Source organism: Mchenga conophoros, linkage group LG14 (assembly GCF_057382185.1).
Source record: "Mchenga conophoros isolate Kocher_MC1m ecotype Shallow Benthic linkage group LG14, M_conophoros_male_GT1.1, whole genome shotgun sequence".
Lineage (NCBI taxonomy): Eukaryota > Metazoa > Chordata > Actinopteri > Cichliformes > Cichlidae > Mchenga > Mchenga conophoros.
In genome coordinates, this window is record NC_140539.1 from 39,174,603 (window position 1) to 39,194,808 (window position 20,206).

Sequence of the window (20,206 nt, forward strand, 5' to 3'; positions counted from 1 at the left end):
TCACAGACCGGCATTCCAGCGAGGTGACACATTAACGGAGGAAGAGGGACGAAGAAGAAAGGGAGGAGGAAAAAAAGAGGAGGTGCGGGGAGATACATGATTTATTTTTATTTGAGTACAATACAGCAGATTATGCAGCGACCTTTGAGCTCTCTGCTGGGTCAGAGGTCAGAGGTCGGCTGCAGCAATGGCTCTCAGGCTCAGATCGTTTACTCTGGTCTTGAAAGTCAAGATCAGGCTTCCGATGAGCGTCAGGCAGCTCTTCACCACCAGCTGAGGGACAAATCTGTTCCCCCACCCCTGCTGTGAGACCGCTAAACCATTAAAAATGACTTTCCCCATCAGCTTTTGTGGCTGGTTAAGCACTTGTAGATGGGGTGGAGGCTGGGGGGTTAATGAGCTCCACCAGCAGACCTGCTGCTCATCAAATAGCAGCAGTGTGAACACAGTGGCCATATGCCGAGCCTGCAGGAGAGGGCAGGTTCAGCACACTCATGGAGGAGGCAGTTAAAGGAGCTTAAGAGTTAAGATTTCAAAGTTTCCCAGAATGAATGAAAAACCTAAAACTAAAACTAGGTGTGACAAACATTTTATTCACTGAATTAAGAATAAAAAGTAGAAGCAGAACTAAAACTGTTGTGTTATATAATTGTTGCTTACCTGCTGAGGCTCTGGTCATTTTATTTACTGACATCTGAAAAATATCATTAAAATATATTAATGACTTAAAATAACACTGAAACTGATCAAAACTAAACCAATAAAAGCTGAAGTGAAACGAGCAGCCAGTACAGACAGGACAGTCAGATTAACTCCAAATTTATGGATTGAGTTGCATCACAGGTGGGGTCTGGAAAAAAATGGATCTGGATCCAGGAGTTGGACATTGTGACAAACCTGTTCCAAATCCACCATCACAGCTTCAGATACTGCTGGGATGTTCTTCCCTCACCGGGGAACTATCAGCTCAAGCACTGAAACGACTCAAATACAAACAAAGACAGCCCATCATTTCAGCATTTATTAACAGAGATGCGTCTGACTGTATCGGTCTCTGACATCACTGGAGGAAGTCTGGTCCACTCCTCTTCACAGCGTTGCTTCGGTTCATCGAGGTTTGCGGCATTCGTCCATGCACAGCTCTCTGAGCTCTGCAGCACTTTGATTCTTTTCTTTTTCAGTCGTTCTGGTGCAGATCTGCTGTGGTTGGGTCATCAGCTGTGGGACAGATGGCCTCACACTGGTATACGGAGGAGTTTGTGGTCCACTCAGTGACTGTGAGGAGCCGAAATCCTCACCCCTCAACCGCTGTACAAGCCTGCTGCTGTCAAACATGTGTGGCTCTGTGGCACAGCGGGCAGTGGGTTGGACTTCTAGGCCACTTTTGAGGAAGAAATTCAAAGGTTGTATGTGTCCCCTCTGAGCTTCATGGAGTAAGGATGGACTCTTGGTTCAGCTCATGCTGAATGAATAATTACAGGGTGTAATATGTCGTGTGTTGTAGTTCATCGGAGGTTTGGGTTACGTAATTTTAAGACCTTCTGAGGATCAGATGATCTTTTATTGTCTGCGCGAGCTCAGGGTTGATGGTTAGTTTGTAGTTTTCGTGTCTGCTCCTTTAGTTGCTCTTTATTAATATCAACGTTGTATTTTTAATAATCATGACACATCGTGGCATCGCATCTTTCTGTGATGACCTCCGCACTGATGAGAGCTCATCACAACTGTGGTTCAACGGTTTCTATGGAAACTACAAACATCCACCTTGTGGTAGCACCAGAGGAAAAGTCAGAGGTTCGTTAAAGTCAGCAGCGCTGTGTGTGTGTGCGTGTGTGTGTGTGTGCGTGTGTGAGTGTGTGTGTGTGTGTGTGTGTGTGCGTGTGCGTGTGCGTGTGTGTGTGTGTTTGGGAGTGTGGGTCAGCAGGTCGCCCTCTCAGCTCCTCTTTGAAGTGTCTCCGTTGCAGCCGGCCTTCGTGCTGAGCTCTCATTCACAGCCGCTGGATCAGGACGCCCTCTGCCAATTACACGGAGCCTCCGGGCTGCCGTAGCTCACCAGCACGCGTCCGACAGGCAGCAGGTCGGAGGATTACTGACCCACCGAAGCCAGCTGGTTTAGTTTGGTGTCTGCTGAAGTGTCTTTGAGCCAGGCACTGAAACTCTGACATGGGTTCCTGTGCGGCTTCATCATCAGTTCAGTGTAAATTTATTTGAGTCTTTAATGAGAGCAGTGAGGGTCCAGGCAACAAGTGCTGTTTGTGTTTTAACAATATGCATGTTAACCTCTTCATCAGCACCTGATCTTCAGCTTCAGTCCTGGAACACCGGAGCGTTTGAATTTAAAAAAATACACAACTCGACAACAACAAAGGTGCACAAAAAACTAAAAAACTACAAATGTAAAACAAAAACATAAAAACTCAAAAAATTACAAAGAGGAAAAAAGAAGAGACACAAAGTGAAATACATAAAATAATTCATGAGTCACGATGACGTCTGCAAACACTGAATATTTTACACTTATGTGACTTTAGATTCACGTCGGCTGTATTCAGAGTCATAGGAACGAAGGATGTGTGTGTTTGTGTACGTGTGTTTGTGAAGAAAAGCTCACGTGTTTTAATGTCTGCTGCTTTTAACACCTTCAACCTGTCTCCGGTGGCGGCAGCAGTTAGCTGATAATTACCCCTCTGCAGGGCAGTATGGAGGGCTACAGGTGGGCTACCTGGTGGTCTCACACAGATTCAGTGGGACAGATGTTAAATCCCGCCCACCCTCCTCCTTACTCCTCCTCCCTGCTGGGATCCTAATAACAGTGGGCCGGGCGGCAGGATTTGTTGGACAACAGCGGCGGCTGCCTGACTGCCAGCAGCCTGTTCTCTGCTGGACGCCACCTCCACCTCAGGTGCACCCGAATCTGACCTCGCTGTGATTAAACAATCTGCTGCTTCACTCAGAAAAGTTTTAACTGGATCCAGGAGAAGCCGGTGAACCCACCCAAGACGGTAACCATCGACATGACCACAATCGGGGAACCGTAAACCACATTTCAACACTCCCACACCAATAACAACCTTCACTCGTCAACCACAGACCCTCATACGTCCCCGTAAACCACAGAGTCTGTGCTGTACACCACACAGGAATGAGAATGTCTGAGCACGAGCTGCAGGAGGCATGAAAGCCTGAAAACCTCCATGCAACAGTCACACTGAGTCCAAGTCCAAGAAGAACTGCAGCTGTTCTGGAACGAGGGTTAGGGAGAATCCCAAGTGCAGTTTTTATAAGGTCCAAACTGACCACGAGCTGTAAACTTAAAGATGAGCTGCACGTGAACAGCACTGATAGCGAGCTGCAGAGGCCGTGAATGACCACTGAAGAGTGTCAGAGACTCGAGTCCGCTCAAAAGAACAAGAGCGATGCAAAAAGACGAGAGTGTCGTCCAACGCAGGACGAAATACAGCCAACGCGCTGCTCGAGGTCACGTTTATGGCTGCATGAGAGGAAAGAAATCAATCTCTGTGTGTGTGTGTGTGTGTGTGTGTGTGTGTGTGTGTGTGTGTGTGTGTGTGTGTGTGTGTTAACCTGCCTGGTTAAACCTGAGTGTCTCCTGTGGAGATAAGCTGAAGACACACACACACATTAACTACCCCCCTCAAAACACAAACATGGACACACAGGACATGTAATATCCTCGTTACACACACACATTCATGCATACATGATATCACACACACACACACACATCACACCCGGCCATCACACACACACACAGCTCTGTATGTGTGTGTGTCGCTGGCCGCCGGCCTCGTGCTGCTAAGCTTCTTTTACGTGCACAATGGCGCCCTGCTGGCAGCTCAGGGCCAATTAAAGCCCTGTGAGAGAGAGAAACACCTCCAGGCGTCTAACCTCGATCGCCCATGGTTCTGATCTCTGAGGCGGACCAACCAGCTGCTTCACCTCCTGCATGAAAGCAACATGTTCTCATATTACATCAGTTTATCAGTCTGACAGGTTGGCAATCAAATGTCTTTAACACATGAAAATCACTTTGTGTGCGAATAGACGGTAACATCACCTGAAACAGCTCAAATCTAAACGGTTGAGACGTCTCTGCTTCACGTGCTTCGATGCCTCTCTAACACAAGTTCGCTTATTATGTTAGTAATGGAGTCAACCAATCAATAACCTCAGTGACGCTCACAGGTCTGGACACAGCACAACTTGTTTAAGGGACACATTCAGCCTGTAGTCTCTGCAGAACAGCAGAAGGCATCATGTCATACCTTTCAGATGTTTATCTTAATCCATAAAGTGCTTTTGAGCTGTGCAAGTCAAATTCAACAAATTTGGAAGGCTGTCTAAAACACAGAAAAAGAATGCACGCTGTAAACTTGATAAACCAATATTTCACAATACGACAGAAAATATATCACATGTTTAAATCAAGACATTTTACAGTTTTTTGGAAAATGTGCTCTCATTTTGAATTCAAGGGCAGCAAAAATGTTTGAATGTCTGAAAGGCTTCTGATATGTTTTCATGTTCTATTGTAAGTAAAGCTGCAGTTTTGTTCACATTCAGCGCAGCGTTTTTGAAACAGGGTTTTTAAACTAAATTAAGTTTGCATCCTTTAAAGCAGGGGTGTCCAACTCCAGGCTTCCTGCAGGTTTTAGATCTCACCGTGGGTCAGCACACCTGAATCACATGATCAGCTCATTTCCAGGCCTCTGGAGAACTTCAGGATATGTTGAGGAGGTCATTTAGCCGTTTAAATCAGCTGTGATGGATCAAGGACACATCTAAACCCTGCAGGACACCGGACCTCGAGGCCTGGAGTTCAACACCTGTGCTTTAAAGGATTGATTGAAGCAGGAGGATGCAGGTGGAGGTCATGGTGGTTCCATGTTTCACTATAATACATTCAAAATCTGTTTATGCTGATGATCTTTGTATATATGAAGGTTTTCACCAGATCTGATCTTATTTAATACCTCATTTAAAATCTTTACATTTTTTAGTTCCAGCTGTGTTCCCTGATGTTTCCATTTTTCCAATTACCTGTGTGTGTGTGTGTGTGTGTGTGTGTGTGTGTGTGTGTGTGTGTGTGTGTGTGTGTGTGTGTGTGTGTGCGTGTGCACCGAGGTAAAAAAAGGGGTCATCAAGGTTAGTTTATGTTTATTAACTCCAACCTCTGATTCTGCATTGTGGGTCTGCTTTCTGTTTAAGCAGACCCACAATGCAGAATGACTCTACTTCACGTTATTCCTGTGCACCAGCTCGAGGTAAAACATCTCATATTCTCTTCCTTAAAGGTTTGTTGAAAAATAAAGAATTTCCTTCAATCAAATCAATCATCTAAAGATAGAAAGTGAGGGTTCCTACACAAAGCATACTTTCAGTGATGATATCATCTTCTATAAGAGCATATTTATGTTTCAGAAGAATAAAGAGCCATGACAGCACATCACCCCGCAGTAATGTTTGTCTTGACCATCTGCGATTTATCTTTGATGATGTTTTTTCACATTTATTTCAACAACCTGCAATAAAAACAGGTCAAAATGACAGCTTTTGTTCCAAACACCACTAACAGCACAGAGGAGTCAGGTGTCACCCAGGCAGCGTGCCGATCCCTCATTCAGAACAATATACCAACACACCTGGTGACATCAGCACCAGCAGTCCCTCTGATTGGCCGTCTGTATGAGCGAGCTGATTAGAAGAGGTCAGCAAGTGTTTGAGTGTGTGAATGAAAGTGTGCCACTACTGAAGCGTGTTAAACGTTTGTACAAAGCGTTCTTCCTGTTGCTGAAAGGAGGGGAGATTTGATCCTCCTGTAAGTGAGGCAAACCTGTATGTTGTCAGTCAGTTTCAGGTGGTGTAACTGAATCGCTGTAACACGATGCTATTTGTTCTCTAAACACTGGAGACGATCACAGAACCATTCAAATGTGTCTCCGTTTAGTGGAGACAGAAAAGCAAAAAAAGCTCAAACTGTTCTGAGAAATTTCAGATTTTAGTTTCAACAGTTTAACTTCCTCACTTTGAAAAAATGAATTCAAATTTTCAAGTTGTTACATTATATTTAGTAAATCTTTGAAATGAAGAGGTTAATAGATGGTTAAATGATGCCACTGTTATTTAGAAACTTACTGAATTGAATATTTCCAGTGAAATTATTCATATTGAAAAATTCCTTCTAAGAGTTAGAGTTAGGCTACTGAGCTATGTGCAACCCATAGCAGCAGGTTTGGAAATCATGCCTCACACTCAAACAGGGTTTGGTCGACTAATCTGCTAATCGAATCACCCCGCCCAAATCAGTTGATGAGTTTGTATAGTTTTTATATGTTCCTCCTAATTATACATATTTCTCCTGTTTGTCACTTGCTGTTTCCGTAGCAGTTGGAGTTTTTACAGGGTGGGGTTGCTAGCCCCACGCTCAACCCTCCTCCTTTCTCATCCGGGCTTGGGACCGGCAATGGCAGAGCCGGTCCCAACAACCAACCAGCAACGTGCTGAAGAGGTGGAGAATTTTACATATCTTGGCAGCATCATCTCAAATGACGGGGTCTCTGATCGGGATGTCGACGCCAGAGTAGGGAAGGCAGTTGGTGTCCTGCGACGTCTCCAACCTAACCCTGAATGTTAGGGTCAAGATCAGACTACTGAACTCTATCGTCTTCGCTACTGCATTTTACGCTAGTGAAACCTGGCGCTCAACAAGTGCAATTATTCAACACCTGAACGTGCTTCAACAACGTGGCCTGCGGCGAATCCTGAGAATTTGCTACCACATGGCGTCGAACATTCATGGACGATCTGAGAACTGTCGACATTGTCTGGGACGAAGCTGAAGCAGTCGCTGCTGACTGACATCGATGGAGATCACTAGCTGCCCGATGCGCCGCCCGGTGTAGGAGGAACTAAGTGCTAAGTGCTCCTGTTTGTCATTTATTCCTGCACAGTTGGTGTGGAGCACCCATCATTTCGATGTACATGACAATCACAATAAACTGCGATTCTATTCTATTCTATTCTAAACGTAGCTTTGTCTCGTAGTTTGGGTTCTGTTCACACAGAGGAAAATCCAGGTGAACTCCAAGCCAATCAAAAAGCCAAACTGCAAACCACGTGAGAATGTTCCGTCCACTGATTGGCTGGATGTGTTGGAGAGCAACAAACTAAATACAGGAAGAAGATGCTCTTTTCTACACTATTGGAGAACCCAAGAATTTACACCCATTTCATGGCTGGATGTTAGTCAGTGCAGACTTTTGCACATCTACAGTACGTTTCCTCATCGTGGCCAATGGAAGCTTTTTAGTTTAGACTTGCAATGTACACCTGGGAACTGGTTTGGATCCGTTTTCTATCTTTTCAAGTCAAATATCTCAGCTTTACTTTAAATTACAGTTAAAACAGTGACCAAAGCTGCAAACGCAACCTTTAACATTTAAACTGTGCCGTTTTGTGCATGTTTTTTTTGCTCCAAGCCACATGCAGCATCCACACGGCCAATCCTCTCATGACGATACACAGCAGGGTGGTTAAACGTTTATATAAGAAGCAACTACAGCTGATGTAATGTTAACAACTGACATGTTTGAAACTGATCATTTGTCTACGTGTCTTCCATTGTAAACCTACTAATCAGTGCTAACATTGATAACATTAACAGTGTTCAGTTTCATAAATCATAAACTGTCACGATCTATGCTAACGGTCCCTATGATGTTCCAGTTACCAAAGCAGCGGAGATAGTAATAAACCACTGGACCACCAAATATGCCTCCTCGTGGAGCCGTATCTTCAATCCACGTATTTCCTCAGAAGCATGAGTTCCCCAAACGCACCGACAGAGGTGGAAACTGTTTTTGCAAACTGTTCCTTTATACATAAATATAATACTGAGACACAAAATGATACAAACAAAAAGAGAACGTCGTGAAGCATTCGGTGCAGTTTTCCTCAGTAAAACCGTCATCAGCCCATAAAAGCTGAAGGTTTTTGATATTTCAGTCAAACAGCAGCAGGTCGGACTCACGGACTGCTGTCGGTCTGTTGTTCGTTCCACTCCCCAAACTAATCTGGTTTAATCCCAACAGGAATCCAGCAAACTAACGCCTCTACATCTAAAATCTGAGCACGCAGCTTTTCATTACTTCCATATTAGAGCTCTGTGCTAATACGGCTCGATTTAACACAGCGGCTAATGTCCCCAAAACAGCTCCGAGTGTCTCAGGTTGTTAACGTCTGCAGCACACATCGAGTTCACGAAGGCCTTAAAGTTTGCAAACACCAGTTTATGAAGACAGGATTCACCAGGATTCATCTTCCACAAGTTTCCTGTTGGAATCTTAGTTCAGATTTAAAATTGACAGACATGACAGCACAGCAGTAAATACTGAAAACCAAAGAAGACACTGACACAGTGAGGTGTTTTCACTCTCCTAACCCTGAACAGGTGAGCTGAGACCAGCTCGAGGTTAACGGGGAAGCAGTGACGCCGTCCTCACCCTGCTATGAGGATGTAGATGTTTCGGTCAGTTTTGAAGTCTTTGTTTTTCTTCTTCACATTAAAAATAAAGAAAATCCTTTAAATAATTTGATGCCCGAGTAGTTTTGGACTGAGAACCAGAATTCATGCTGTCGTTGTGTTTCTTCAAACTTATTTGATCTCCTTCGTCCATCCGTCAGAGTGCGAAGCCTCCGATCTCTGGTGTCACCTAAGGACAAACTGCTGGGCTTAAAAATGTGACAGGAGGTTTGTAAACCTGAAAACCTTCTTTTAAACACAAACACTCCTCTGAAAGACGAGTGTAGCCACCGCCACCACAAAAGCACCCAAACATGAGCAGAAAGGGCCGAGAGCGGGGCTGCCGGTGGCTGTTGTGTCTCTAAACCAAACACTGAGTGTCTGAACAGCAGCCAAGCCTGAAGGGGCAACCGGCGAGCCAACAACGCCGGTCCTCATGGCAACCGTAGTAGTAGTAGCAGCGAAAGAAAGAAAATCGAGCTATTCAGAGAATGCACAACAACGTTTAATGTGTTACTCCACTGTGTGTCTAACACTGGAGGTGGGTGGAGTTTGGTGATACGTAACAGCTGGTGTGAGAGGACGCGTGGCTGCAGCGTTCAAAGAACACAAACGTGCAGACTTTAAAAATGGAGCAGCGACTGAACGACATCTACGAACGCCACAAGGAGGATGATGTCATCATCACAGACTGTATATAAAAGATGGATGAAACTTCCTGGTCGGAAATGTAGAGCAAACGTCTGAAACCTGCAGTCACGACAGAGTCACCATAAAACAGCTTCCCCACCTCACAGAGTGTCATTTACAAAAAGAAGACAGGACTCAAGGGACGAAGGAGCAGAGAAAGGATGGAAGGAAGGAAGGAAAGAAAAAGACAAAAAGAAACAAGGAAACGAAGGAAGGAAGGTTTTGAAAGCATTACTCAAAACATATATTTAGAAGAACATTTAGAAAGAAGTTTTTCTTTGAAACGTTTTTAAAACTGGTTTAAAAATCAGAGATTTGTGTAAATATTTGTTAGGAGTTCATCAGCCTTCAGTGTCGGTCCTCAGAAGGGCAGACAGATATGTGTGTGAGTGTGTGTCTGTGTGTGTGAGTGTGTGTCTGTGTGTGTGAGTGTGTGTCTGTGTGTGTGAGTGTGTGTCTGTGTGTGTTCACACTGTAGCGATGGACACAGGCCAGAGCATCCCCAATGAGCACGCACAGACCAGGGAAGAGCCCACCAATCAGAGCGCTGCTGCCACAGTTTTGCTGTCGCGGGGGGCCGCTGGCATCAATCAGGTCCTCAGGTACCTGCCAATAAAACACACACACACACACACACACACACACACACACACACACACACACACACACACACACACACTGTTTACTTGTTGTTTACCTCCTTCACTCTGCAGCAGCCAATTAGGGTTCAAAGAGAGACTCAAAAAGTTGCATCACTTAAAGGGTCAGTGAATCCAAGTTAATCAAATCAAAGCTTTTGTGCTTCAAAGAATCATTTTATGTAAAAAACACAAACTCAGTGAACTTCAGATAAAAAAAAAAACAAGATTTTAGCAGCTTCATAATCAGAGCAGACGGCGAAGACACCGAGAGACATAAGTACAGCACACTCACCTGGAGACAGCGAGGGTCTGCACCTGAGACACACTGCAGGGATTCAGCTCACACTGAGCATCAAAGTTTCATTCAACACAAACCAGAAAGTTTTTACATCTATGTTTCTTCTTCAGGGATCTTTTGTTTTTTTAATTAACACAACAATTAAACAAAAAACCTTGACAAAAACAACACAAACCAAACATAACAATGTGCACAAAGGATGTAAAATTACAAAAGCATGTCAAAACTTTCAATGCAGTTATTAAAATGTGATGAAAAAACAACAAAATCACGATCAGAACAAACAAAAAGAAATCAAAAGCCACAAACTGATGTAAAATTGCACAACAATAAATACATAAAGGTCCTTTATTGTAAATGTCATAAATGTCACTTCAGGTCAGAACATGATGTGAGATGACAAACAGTTGGCCAAAAAGATGCAACATGTGGACACAAAATAACAAAATGACCTCAAAGAGCGATGAAATTCCCCCAAGACAAAAGTGAAATGGACACAAAGTCACGTGAAATTACCTCCAAAAACTGTCCAAAAACAGATGTAATTACACACACGAAAAGACCGTAAAATGATGTGAAATCACAAAACTTTAAAGGATGACCAGAAGTGACAAAAGCAGAAGCAAAAGCGCCAAAATGACGTCAAATAATATAAAATTAGAGAAAAAAGACAGAAGATGCTATGAAACAACCGAGAGACATAAAAGCTGCTTTAATATACCTCCACCTTGTGGCCACAGGAGGAACTACAGCTGTGGGGTGACGGGTTAACACTGGAGGAGCCTTTTACACTAAAGTGTTTCCTCCTTCTGACTGACCACAGTTTTTGTTTCACCTCAGCCTCTGCCGGGTTGGAAACACGCACAGAGTCAGAATGTCAGCTTCAGTGTGCACAAACTGACACAAAATACCCACAAACACAAACAAACACACAAAACAACCAAAAGCAGCATCAAAATCGCCACAAAGTGGTTTAAAATATCTGCAAACACATAGAAAATGGTCCAAAGGGCAGAAAATGAAAACAAACTGATGCAGCATCAGCCAATCAAATCCCACAGAGACATAAAAGAACCAAAAACATCACAAAGAGACAAAAAATTATAATTAACAGTTGAGAAATCACAAAAAACAACCACAAAATGAACCATCTTACATCATTTAATCCTCACTGTGCACTAAGGGCTCCACAATGATGTAGAAAGCAAAGATAAACGACAGATGACAATAAAAGTAATTCACAGCATCTTCTTCAGTCCTGAAGGACACGATGAACGACCCCGAGCGCCTCCTCTGGCGCCACCTGGAGGACAGGCACACACTTGAGGTACTGCTTCTTCACCAGCTGCTTCTCATCACGCTTGTCACCCCGCGTGTGTCAGTGAGCCGTGTGATTGGCTCATTAGTCGGTATAAAAACAAAGGCAAGCAGCCAGCCAATCAGCACAAAGAAAACAGACCTCTGCTGCTTTCCCAGCATGCCTTGGGAGCGTGGTGGTCCGGCGAGTTGGAGCTGAACAGGAAGATCAAAACCTAAAATAATAAACGGGACACAAATTAAATTAAAGATTTAAAGTTAAACACCAACAGCTTGGTGAGTCCGAAGGATCAGAGCCGATATTCTGATATATGAGCCGATGTTGTCTTTCAGGCACATTAATCATAGTCAGAATTATTAGTGAGTTGTCATTAAGGCCGTAAGGAAGCGTGAACACTGTGTAAATAAGAGAGAGTTTATGTGTGGGCTCTGTGGGGAGCTGTAACCATCCGCTTGGTGGTTTCGTCCCTTTAGTCGCAGCCGTGTTGCTGTCGGTGAGACCGAGAGCAGCTGATGGCTTTCGCAGGTCTGCTGTGTGGGACGGGTCGAGTCCAGGTCACAACCGCAAAGTCATGACTGGAACACTTTCAACGGGAGTGTGAGGGAGCTCCAGCAGGTCAGAGATACTGGAAACTGGGAACACCACCCCCACCCCACCACACCCGCCCACCGGCTGTGTGTTAAATTAATTTGTTCTTTTCCACCAGCTCGTCCCTGCAGCTGTCGTTGCCACAGACGCACAAAACAAGCGCTCCTCTGTCTGCTGAGACGTCACTATGTTTGTTTCCGTCTGTTGGCCGCATCAGGTAACAAAGGGCCGTCCGAGGAGACATGCACGGTCGTTAGCAGGAATCAAACCTGAGACCTGTCGTCCGTCAAACAGCAACAAACCTCTGTCAGCGGATCAGATTCTCGGCTTGCCTGGCCTCAGACAAACTTCCCCACCGGCCTCGTGTTTATTTTAAGTTTTTTCTCACGAGTGCAGGTTAACATCGCCGCAGCTGCTACTGTGCACTTTACTTTATTTTTTTACTTTATTTTCATGGCTTCTGTGCTTCAAAAAGAAGTCCAGCTGTATAAAAATAACTCACTGCTCACTTGATCATTAAAGGTGGACATAGCCACGCCCCCTAGTTATCAAACTTAATACACAGCGAGACCGTGGCTGTTTTTGTACCAGGCCGTAAACGTGATTATTCCTGCTGTAAAGTTTTAATGAGGACAGACTCACTGCCGGAGCCTCAAGTGGACATTAGAGGAACTGCAGCTTTTGACACGCCTGCGTTGTCCCTTGCTTCAACATCAGCGTGACTTTTATTTTGAAACTTCCTTTCAATCAAGACTGGACTCAGTTATTCAGAGGTGCCTGTAACTTCTTTATTGCAATAATGTGAACAATGTTTTCTTCTTTGCAAACAGAGACAGTATAAAAGATGCCAAAGTGAAGCTAACACAAAGGTGCCTTCTTTTAACAGCCAGCAGGGGGCGACTCATCTGGTTAAACAGGCTTGCTGTATAAAAACGACCCTCGCTCTGCGAACACAGGAAAGTCTCTCTGAGAGCTCTCGTACCGAAACCTTCAGACGACAGAAAAACTTTGGTCCAAACTCTAAACACTGCAGTACTACTAGAGACTACGAGATACATGTGCGTGTATTTTAACTTATGTTAACTCTTATTTCCATTCATATGGATTCATGATGTCTGCACCGCTCCGAGAGATGCTTCACATTGCATCGTTCACCTGTACATTAACAAAGGCCTTCTGTTCTATTCATTTTGTGAATTTTGCTCATTTTAAGATTATCCGGGTTTGTTCACTGGCTAAGCACTGTTTTGTTTTTGGACTGCTGTTTGAGACACGTCTGCTGAGCTCTTCAGCTTTTGAAACTTAGACTTGTTTTTGTACTTGAACTTTTGTGTTTCCCAGCTCTGTGCCGAGTCCTCCCGTCTTTAGCCCAAGCTTGGTAAATATCCTGCAACCTTCAGCTGTTATTCAGGCACCGGTGGCTGCTCTCACTTCCCTCCATAAAAAAGCAGAGCTGAGTCTGTGCTTCGCCAACTGTCCCCTTAAAGGAGATTAGAGTTCTCGGAGCGGAAAAGAAAGTGTTGCTCATTTGTCTCCCTGCAGGATTTTCTGTCCCGTCGGTCCGCCGTCCTGCTGACTCTGCGGTAACGGCGTAAAGCTCCAGCTGATGATTCATGGATCGGATGACTCAGATCTTGTGAGTGAAGCTTCTCTGGGCCAAATCAAGCCGGTAGGATTCCCCCTGGATATTCCCTGCCGTCCTCGGTCTCACGCCTCCGGCTTTCCTGGATCTCACTGTTTACTCAGTCAGCTCTCACAGTGAAAGCTGAGCCGCGGCTCTGTGTGGATCTGCTCTGAAGGTTATCGGGAGGTCTGAAGGTAGTCAGACACCAAAACAAAGACACACAAAACTCTCATCACAGGAGTTTACCAATCCAGGAGCTGCTCTTAGCTACACCACCACATCAGCAGTCGAAACACTTAAACCTGCAAAGGTTCATCAGACATGTGACCATGGGCCTGTTCTGCTTCTCCTTGTTTCCTGTTATAAACATCTCCTGCTCATGTTCCACATGGCCAAAGTTTCTAATAAAGAGCTCAGACGGCTGTAAACAGTCAGTTTATCGCTGATGTCATATAGAGGTCACATCCCTAATATGGCCGGTGGGCACTGAAGCTCCACCCACCAAGCTTTTAGTTTATGAGGGGCATCCAATCAGAAGAGCATTACCTTAAAGACGAGCTAAAACTGCTCATTTGAGACAGAGGATGAACTGAGAGGACTGGTATATGATTCTATAAAGTAATGATTATTTTGATTTGTGAATCATACAAAGCTACTCATACAAAGCAGTAATTGAGTGTAAGAAACGTTGTTGTGGGCTTTGATGGTTTTGGTCAGTGGTTGTTGATCAATGGTCATGAGAATTTGCATAATTAAGATTAAGGAACTGACCTCCCAGCCCATTGTTCCTCCAGTGGGCTGGTTTCAGTCATTATGCAAATGTTCTGTTTATGAGATTGAAACCTGCGGTCAGCTGAGACTGAAGAAGTCACTTGGATGAGTGACAAAACGTTTCTCCCACAAAACGCTACATCCAGATGAACAGAATCAACTTTTTGGAGGTCCTTGTGTTGTTCAGCATCCATCTTCTACCTTTAAGACTCCACATGGCTGAGTTATTTAAAAAAAAAAACACAATAAGTGTGTGTTTACTCAGGTAATTTCTGCTGTAAAGTTTGAACATTTTAAATATTTTTTACATGGGTGTGTATGGGGACGGACTCTAGTGGACATTGTCAGGCTGCTGCTTTGATGGACAGATTGCAACAGCTGATTGTGAACAAACGAAAGAGCTTCAGAGCCGCTGCAGGCTCTGAAGCTTTGATGCGGCGTCACCATCGCGAGTCAGGCTTTGAATACGTCAGCTGACCTGATTTGCTAATAACCTTTTTAATTACATTTGTGACAAGTGAATTCTTGGCATGATGCTGCTTTGCCCAGGCGTTTCGTCAGCCATGTTGGCTCCACAAGCCCGCTCCCTGACCCTTGCTGCAGGTAACTGTGTTGTCTCTGTTGCCAGGGTGACGTTACTGATGAACGGTCCAAAAAGGGCAAACAATGACTCACCTGAAGCGTCACTTATTTCTCACCTTTAAATGTTCCTGTTAGTTTAACCGCTCCTGATTCCTGTTCAGCCAAGTGAATCAGCTGACAGCGCCTAACTGTTTCCACGTAACGTACAAGAACAGCAGCTCAACCGACAATAAGTTATATGAGCATTCAAATAACCAGCACTCGGACATCACACCACAAAATCAGTAAAATAACTGCGACACAGATCCACTGTGATGGACTCACACTTGAAACACTCCAAGAAATGCTAGCTAACTTTAGCGTAGAAATAGAGTTGGATGCTAAAGGCCTTTTCAGGCATGTAGCAAACATGTTTAGACAAACTTGAGCATGCCAGGTTTGTTTAGACAGTAAAGTAGCTTCTTGTATTTAGGTAGGCAAAGTGTGTAGTTTAGACAGGGGTTGTGTCTTATTAGTGGGCGATAAAAAAATCACACAAACAATGAAGCTAGCAGTTAGCACAGCGTATGCTACTGCCTGTGTTAAAGGGCCATAACACCACTAAACACCAGACGCTGTTCTCCCAGCACAACACAGACTCCAAGACAAACTGCACATGAGGACAGAAACTAAATCTCTCACAGGCTTAGACGGAAACAGAAAACATTAAGGTTAGTCGGCTAGCTTGGCTAACCATAATGTCATTGCTAGAAAATCATAGTTAACTTTTGTTTTAACTGGCTCATAACACAATTTTGTGACTATTTGTTTTTCATTCAATAATTTAAAGAAAATAAAATTGGTTACAGCGTCTGCTCGTTCAGATCCAGTTTGGTATTGGACCTGGTTTGACTTCACAGAACCGCCACAGAAGATGGGACTCTGTGCAGTCCTGTGGAAAACTAAGAACACCTTCACTGCTTCTATAGGAATTAAAACCACCTCGGGTGGATTTAGGTGTGATAACACAATTCCACAATCTTCCCACCAGTGGTCTCAGCAAAGTCACCCTACCAAACCCAAAAGCTCCATCTCGTACTATACAGGTCTCAGTTAGCATGTTAAAGGTTAAAGTTCATGACGGCACGGTTAGAGATAGAGCCTCTTTTGTAAATCCATAAAGCACAAAACCAACATTTCAGGCACCTCACAGTCCCTAAGTGGACCATGAACTCCTCTGTATACCAGTGTGAGCCTGTCTGTCCCACAGCTAAAGCTCTGACCATGAACAGGACAATGATCCAAGCACAGCAACAGATCTCCAACAGAACGGCTGAAAAAGAAAAGCGCTGCAGAGCTCAGAGAGCTATGCATGGATAAATGCTGCACATGTCAATGAACTGAAGCAACACTGTGAAGACGAGTGGACCAGAAGTCCTCAACCATAATGCAACAGACACATAGAGCCACACTTTACTTTTATTTCAGGTTATTGGTGCTTAAGCAGGTTCTGTGGGCTCAGTTATTCACAGCACTGCAGACTTACAGGCTCCTGTATTTAGACTTGTGTGTGCTGCTGAAAGGGCAACAGGAAGAAAAAAACGAGTGCTAAGATGACATCACCTCGAGCAGAGAAGGCCGTGGACTAATTAAAGGGTGATTGGTTGGGGGATGGTGGGCTTATTATTAGCATATTAGCTGGAGTGTCATTACCGTTATTAACCCAGGTGTGTTTTCTCAATGACCAAATTCTCCATCCCGAACGGACGGATGGGTGGAACGGAGGTCGTACGATCCCGAGAGGATAAGTGGGAGAGAGCCCTGTCGCCATAGCAACAGAAACACAAAGAAGATGGGGATCAACTTCGAGTTCACGGCAGGACAGAAAAACATGTCGCCGTATGACCTCATCCTAACTTTGACACGATACTCCTGTCACGAAACTGCACACCAGCAGAGGAATGTGATTGGCTCTACTTCTGCAGCCACTTCCTGTCCAAGATGGCTTCTCTTTATTATTAATACTGTAAACATAACTGCATCAGTCAGTGTGGCAGCAGCTTGTTTCTGTTACTCATCAAAGAGTCTGACAGAAGTTTGGGTTTTGTTGTTTTTTGTATCACTTTGTGTTTCTTTGTTGTTATTTGTGATGCAAAAGAACTACAAATTGTTTGGTTTCAAAACTATTTGTATCTTTTTTTCTTATTTTTGCATCTCTGTTGTTACTTTTTATTGTTATTTAGTAACTATTCATGTCTTTGACGTTTGTTGTCATTTTCTCTTTGTTTGCATCTTTGTGCTCATTTTGTTGTTGCCTTGCTACATCTTTTGACTTCGCTTTGTGTGTCTTGGTGGGAGTTTTGTCTCTTTTTGCCATTGTTTTGCAGCAGTGGTTAACTTTATGCACAGTTTCATTGGCGGCCCATTCTCGTGTTTGCTTTCTGTTTCTTGCACTTCCAAAGTCTGTCTCGGTGAACCTGCAGACCCACTCAGGTTGCAGACATTTAATGTTTCTCTGGGAGAGATCTGATGTCTCGTGTGGAGTGCGATCGGAGCACACGGATGGTGCAGTTGGAGAACAGAGACGAGTCTGAATGTGTTTATTTTAAAAACTGACCTTCAGGAGGAAACTGAGAGCGGGGAGGACGGAGGGAGGCGTGATTGCTCCCAGGAGCTTTCATTAACAGGTAATGGACCTAATGATGACATCTTACACACATGATGGTGGAAAAGAAGAACAGGAAGTGATGCCACTGGAGCAGAGGCTGCTGATTGGATAGGAGATTCTCAGGCAGCTGCAATAAAACTTGATGTGTGAAGCCAGAAGAAGACACAGAAACAGAGCGAGGCAACGCAGCAGAGATCAGCTCCACACTGAAGGTACAAACATGCATGTGTGTGTGTGTGTGAGAGAGAGACACAGGTGTGCACAGGTGCAAATTAATGCCACTTCCCAACATTTTCTATTTAAATTTAAATTCCTTTCAGAGTTGAAGTTTTCTGCTCGCAGTTTTCTGTGTGTGAGTTGTTTGCTGCTTCTTTTTGTCATCTTTGATTCTTTCTGCCAACTTTCTGTGAAACTGAAAACCTTGTGTGTGCATGATCTCATTTATGATTTCTGGCTAAGAAAACAGAGACTTGGACAGGTGAACATGAATGAAATATGTCTTTAAATCTTCACACGAGCAGCGTTTAGCACTGAAAATAAGACCTGGAGATGAACGAGAACTCTCTTCTCAGAGGAAGTCTAAAAAATGTGATGCTGATGTTCAGTCTGCTGCTGGGCTGCAAGCAGATTTTTGTGAATGGAAGGATTTGCAGTGTAAGAGTGTGTGTGTGTGTTTGTCCTCACACGTGCATGAATGAGAGAGCTGCAGCTCCTCAGCATCAGCAGCAGGTGTGAACAGGAGCGTGCACAAACCTTTGTGCATCGTCAGGAATGTATGTGAGTGACGCAACACGACAACAAGTGTTTGTTTCTGCGTGTCTGCTTGCAGGGGACACTGTGTGTGAGTGTGTGTACAGGAGTGTCAGTGAGTGTGCATGTGACGGTCAAAAAGGCGTTTATTTGCAGGGATGGAAAATGCTAAAATTAGCCGATGTTGCTGGACAATACACTTACAGCCATCAGCCGAGCTAAAAGTGCCCCCCTCCTCATGTGTGTGTATTTAAAACCATTGTTGTGAGGACGCTTCGGTTCCTCTGAGAGGTCAGACCCGGTTTGGGGGGCCTGAAACTGTCAGACTGAGCTCTTTCTGCTGATGTCACAGAGCCGTCATTAACGTCTTTGTGAAAAACCACACTCTGTAAACAAAAGATGGACATGTGCCCATGACATCACTCACGCTCAAATGTGGAGGAGAATGTTTCGATCACGTTAACGCTGCAGCTGAGCTGGTTTTAAATAAATAAATAAAAAATGTTTTATTTATATAGCACCTTTCAAGACAGAATCACAAAGTGCTGCACATAAGATTACAAGTCATAAAAAGATTTAAAAAGAGAAAATAAAACAGGCAAAAAATTAACCAAAAGCAGTTTTAGAAAGGTGAGTTTTGAGTTGCTTTTTAAAAACAGCGACTGAGTCCACAGTTCTTAATGTTTGGGGGAGAGGTCCACAGTCTGGGGGCCACAGTGGCAAAAGCTCTGTCACCCTGAGTCCTCCTCTTAGTATTTTTAAAGCAAGTAAGCCCTGATCAGATGACCTCAAAGACCTGCTGGGGACATCGGGCTGTAGCAGATCAAAGATGTAGGCAGGTGCCAGTCCGTGCACAGCTCTGTAGGTCAAGACCAGGATCTTAAAATTGACTCTAAATGTAACAGGAAGCCAGTGTAACTGAGATAACAACGGTGTCACATATGAGAACTTGCAGGATTTTGTCAAAAGCCTCGCTGCAGCGTTTTGCACAACCTGCAGACGATCCAGAGAACCTTTGCTTAGACACATAAACAGCAAATTACAATAATCCAAGCATGACGACATAAATGCATGTATAGCAATCTCCAGTTCAGAGCGAGATAAAATCGGCCTCAGCTTAGCCACATTTCTTAAATGATAAAAACAAGACCGAACCAGAGATTTCAACACCTAAATTCCTGATAGAGGATTTAACATAAAGTGAGAGAGGACCAAGGGCTTTCACTATCTGCGATAGAAACCTATCAGGGGCGCATACGAGGACTTCGGTTTTCCCCACGTTGAGTTGGAGGAAATTTGCAGCCATCCAACGTTTGATCAAATCTAAGCAATCATTCAGACGCTGAAGCTTAGATAAATCCTGGGGCTTAAAAGAAACATACAACTGAATATCATCAGCATAACAGTGATAAGAAATGTCCTCAGAAGAGCCCATTATATGCCGGAGGGGGAGAAGATATATTAAAAACAATAAAGGCCCCAAAACTGACCCTTGAGGGACACCATAAGTAAGGGAGGTAGAGGATGACCTAAAATCGGAGACCGCCACAGAAAAGGATCGGTGATAGAATAGAATAGAATAGAATTCAACTTTATTGTCATTGCACATGCACAGGTACAGGGCAACGAAATGCAGTTTGCATCCATCCAGAAGTGCTTTAGTGATATAGATATATTACAATATATATTAGTAATAATATAGATATGTGAGTATATTACAGAAATGGGTCTATTATGGTATGTTATAATGTACACGGT